Below are 5000 nucleotides of genomic sequence, written 5' to 3'. Positions count from 1 at the left end.
CTCCCCTCCTCCTCCTCCCTCCCCTCCCAATCCTCCCCCCCCTCCCTCCCCCTCTCCCTCTCCCTCTTCCTCCCCTTTCACCTCCCCTCCTCCACCCTCTTCCCTCCCTCCTCCCCTTCTTCACCTCCCTCTCCCCACTCTTTCTCCCCCTCCTCCTTCCCCACCTCCCTCTTCCACCTCTCCCTCCCCCTCTCCTCCCTCCTCATCCTCTCCCCTCCCTCCCTCCTCCTTCCACCCCCCTCCCCCCTCCCCTCCCCCCTCCCCTTCCGCCCCCGCCCTCCTCCCTCTCCTCCCTCCCCCCTTTCTCAACCCCCTCCTCTCTCCCCCCTCTTTCCCCTCCCCTCCTTCCCTCTCTCTCCTCCTTAACCCCTCCTCCCCCCTCCCTCCCTCCTACTCACCCCCCTTTCCCTCCTCCTCCCTCCTACTCCCTCCCCTCCTCCTCTCTACCTTCCTCCCTCCTTCCAGCCTTCCCTCTCTCTCCCCCCCTCTACCAGCCCCTCTCCCCCTTTCCTCCCCCTCCATTCCTCCGTCCCCCCTCCTCCTTTTCCCCCCCCTCCCCTCCCCTCCACTCCTCCCCTTTCCCCCTCCTCCTTCCCTCCTCCTCCCTCTCCTCCTCCTCCTCTCCCCCCCCTTCCTTCCTCAGCCTCCCTCCCCATCCTCTCCTCTCCTCCCTCCTTACTCAGCCTCCCTCTCAATCCTCTCTCCCTCTCTCTAAGCGTGCAGCCAGGTGTAGCTGCCACAATTTCCGTGTTTAAGCCTGCTCATCTCGGAGTCGTTAGCTTTGCAATTAACTCGCGAGGTCGGAGGTCGGGCTGCCAAAGGATGGGGGGTGGGGGGGGTAGATTAAGGAAGGTGGAGAGAGAAGGGGAAGAGAGGGGGGAGGGATAAGGAAAGAGGCTGGAAAGAGAGAGAGAGAGTGAGAAGGGGGGGAAAGGAAAGAGGCTGGAAAGAGAGAGAGAGAGAGAGAGAGAAGGGGGAGGGAGAGGAAAGAGGCTGGAAAGAGAGAGAGATTGAGAGAAGGTGGAGGGAAAGGAAAAGAGCGGAAACAGAGAGAGAGAAGGGGGAGGGATAAGGAAAGAGGAGGAAGAGACAGGGGGAGAGGGAGAAGGAGAGAAGAGAGGGGAAGAGAGGGAAAGTGGAAAGGAGAGTGGAGGAGGAAGCGGAGGAAGGAGAGAGAGTGGGGGAGGGGAGATGGAAAGAGAGGAGGGAGGAGGGAGATAAGAGAAAGCAGTGGCAAGAAGGAGAGAGAGAAAGAGAGAGAGAGGAAGAGGGAGAAATGAGAGAGAGAGAGAGAGGAAGAACATGAGAAAAAGAAAGAAACAGAGAGGGGGGAGGCAGGGTATTAAGTGGAAGTTCAAGTCCTGTTAATCAAGAGGTTCGTTCGTTCGTTCGTTCGTCTGACGGGTGACGACGGCGATGGCGTTGGGAGGATTTAGGTAGTCGACCGAGTGACAGCTTTGTGGACGTCCCTGGAAGAGGAAGAGGGAGAGGAAGAGGAAGAGGGAGAGGAAGAGGGAGAGGAAGAGGGAGAGGGAGAGGGAGAGGAAAGAGAAGGCATAAAGGGAGAATAGATTAGAGATGATGATGATGATGGCAATGACAGTAACAATGATGCAGAAAACTTGTTAGCAATGATAATAATAATGATAATAATAATAATAATAATAATGATAATAATAATAATAATAATAATGATAATAATAACAATAATAATAATTATTATAATGATAATAATGATGATAATAGTAATAACGAAAATTATAATAATTAGACGGAGAGAAGAGTAAGGATGAGTAGGTGTCAGAAAACTGAGAAGAAAAAGGAGGGAGATAAGAGAGGGAGTTATTAGCTTGTTAATGACTTGGCTTTGAGTTTTTAGTGGCCTCTTCTAGATCACGGAGCTCTTGGGGCGGGGGAAGGCAGGAGGATGCGGAGAGGTAATAAACGAAAGATGGGAGAATGAATGACGGAAGAGAGAAAGGAAAATAAAGAAGTAAGATAATTTTTTTATTATATATATATAACGTAAAATTTACCCTTTTCGTCGTTTAGGAAGAGCGGAGAAGAGCGGATCTGAGGTTGGGGAAGCGGAGTGGTCTAGAGTGGAGGAAACGAAGTGGAAGAAGCATAAAAAGTGGATTAGCGCGGGTTCTTTGACTAATGTGGTTTTGAGGATAGTGAAGGCGGGAGGCCGAGAGTGGAGGGATGACGGTGCAACTCTCGCGGTGGAGTGAACGGTTGCATAACAGTTTTTGTTTGTTGGTTTTGTTGAGGCGGATCGGCGCTTGGGTCTCGTGCACGCAGTCTGCCTGGCGCGAGGTTAGGCGTTTTGGAGCCATTGAGGGTTTGGAACTTTGGCAGAGGTGGTGTTTGTGCTGGTTCATTGCCCTGCGTTAGTATTCCGGTTGCTTGCTTTAGTTTATTTGTCGTCGGCTTAGTTTTCTGAATGGCCGCATTGAAATTGTTTATAATAGATTTTTTTTTTTTTTTTTGTGCATGTCATCGCCAGCCGAACGACATGACAGCTTGACCTCGAGCAGATGCAAGCAGCTTGCCCAGTTGCACACATTCCCGACCGTGCAGTGCCACGCCACCCCGCCTCTGCGCCGGGTGTTGCCTTGCAGTTGACGCCATGCAGGCCGATCGCGTTTCGTGTCCTGGCACTGGCACTGAGTCACAAGGCGTCCTCATGAGATGAAGGTTCGTCATGCGCGGCCTATGAGCGGGGGGCGGGAGGGGGGGCGGGGGGGGGGGGGGAGTCCTGCGTGGGAAACGGTATTGTTCTTACCATTTTGTTTCTTATTCTTAGACTTGTAATTGTTATTTTCGTTACTTTCACTATTTTCATAACTTCTAGGTAGTCAACGTTATCCCTTTTTATCGATCACCTTATTATACTTTATTTTGCCTTTTTATCTTCAACCTTCTCTTTTTACGGTTGACAAAGTTTACCTTGGGTTTCCATTGTTATCTCTATTTAGTTTCGTGTTCTCACCCTGAAAATGAAAGATTTTCTTTTGATACGTTTTTTTTTTTTTTTTTATAGGTTTGTTAACATTGTGTGTTTGGTTTGCTTTTGTGTGATTTTCTTGTATTTTCCCTGTGTGTTATATGTACTCTATGCTTGGTCTGTATGTCCATCGAGTTTATACATTCTTATGCGATTTGTTTTTTTGGTTTGTCATTTTCGTATTGATTAAATATATGTGTGCGTTTATGTGTATGCTTACTTCGTATTATGTCAATTTATGTACGTGTAATGTAATTCTGATGACTTGCTGTGCCTGATGAGGTTGATAGATCTCACTATGAGTCACATACTCAAAATACTCCCCGCCCTCTCTCTCTTCTCTCCCTCATCTCGACCCCTCTCTTCATCTCCTCTCTCTCTCTCACTCCCCTCTCTTCTCTCTCTCTCATCTCTTTTCCCCCTCTCTCTCTCTCTTTCTCCCCTCTCTCTCTTCTCCTCCCTCTCTCCCTCTTTTCCCTCTCTCTCCCTCTCCTCCCCTCTCCCTCTCTCCCCCTCATCTTCTCTCTCTCTCTCTCCTCTCTCTCGCCCCTCTCTCTCTCTCTCTTCCTCTCTATCTCCCCTCTCCTTCTCCTCGCTCTTTCTCTCTTTCTCTCCTCTTTTTCTCTCTCTCACTTTCTCCCCTCATCTTTCTCTCTCTCTCTCTTTCCCATTCCCCTCTCTCTCTTTCTCTCTCTCTTTCTCTCCCCCATACCCCCTACCCTCCCTCCCCCTGTGGTGTGTGTGTGGGGTGTGTGGGGTGTGTGGGTGTGTGTGTGTGTGTGTGTGTGTGTGTGTGGTGTGTGTGTGTGTGTGTGTGTGTGCTGTATCCTCTTCCTCCCTCTTCATTCTCTCCCCCACCCTCCTACCCCCTCCCATCCTCTCATTCAAAACGCTGGCTCTTTGGCGGCGCAGTTTGTTCTTCTCGTTACGCTCCGGCCTCATGGCTCGTCATGTAATCGGGTCCCGGCGTGATGGCGAGGCTGACACGTCACGAGGAGGTATTTAAAGTATCTGCGTTGGGCTTTTGGCCTTTGCGAATCGCCTTGGGGTGATTTGTTTTGGTATGAGGACCTTGGGTTCGTTTTTTTTTTTTTTCGCCCGTAAAAATCTTTTCCCCTCTCTCTCGCTCTCTCTCTCTCTCTCTCTCTCTCTCTCTCTCTCTCTCTCTCTCTCTCTCTCTCTCTCTCTCTCTCTCTCTCTCTCTCTCTCCCCCCCCCCCTCCCCCCTCTCTCTCCCTCTCCCTCCCTCCCTCCCTCCCTCCCTCCCTCCCTCCCTCCCCCTCTCCCTCTCTCCCTTTCCCACCCTCCTTTCCTCTTTCTCTTTATCTACCCTCACTCCCTCTTTTCCTCTCTTTCTCTTTTCCTCTCTTCCTCTCTTCCTCTCTTCCTCTCTTCCTCTCTTCCTCTCTTCCTCTCTTCCTCTCTTTTCCCTCTCCCCTCCACATCTTTCCCGCTCTTTCCCCCTCTCTCTTCCTTCCTCCACCCCATGTTCGGGCCTTGTTATGCATCCGGCAAATATTTACGCTTTGTTGCGGGGGCGAGGTGGGAAGTGTACTGTGGGCGGGTTCGTGGGCGGGATGGAGAGGAGGAGCAGGAGGAAGAAGAGAGAAGGGAAGGGAGAAGAGGGGAAGGGAGAGGGAGAGGGAGAGAAGAGAAGAGAAGAGAAGAGAAGAAGAGAGAAGAGAAGAGAAGAGAAGAGAAGAGAAGAGAAGAGAGAAGAGAGAAGCAGTAGGATGACGCAGAAATAAAAAATGGAGAAAGAAGAAATAGAAGTCCGAGTAAAAGGCGAAAAGAAAAGAGAGAAGAAAAAAAAATAATGAAGATGAAGGGGAAGGGATGGCATGGCGTTGGCTGAGGGGGAGGGCTTATGGCTTTTAGGGGTGGGGGTAGGGGTGGGGGTTGGGGTAGGGGGGGAGGATCATCTACTGTAGTTATTGGAGGTTTCTCGGTTTCTCTTACTTTTAGCTGCTGGTTTATTGTTGTTGTTGTTG

Source organism: Penaeus chinensis, chromosome 29 (assembly GCF_019202785.1).
Source record: "Penaeus chinensis breed Huanghai No. 1 chromosome 29, ASM1920278v2, whole genome shotgun sequence".
NCBI classification, from domain to species: Eukaryota; Metazoa; Arthropoda; class Malacostraca; order Decapoda; family Penaeidae; genus Penaeus; species Penaeus chinensis.
This window is presented reverse-complemented; position numbering follows the sequence as displayed.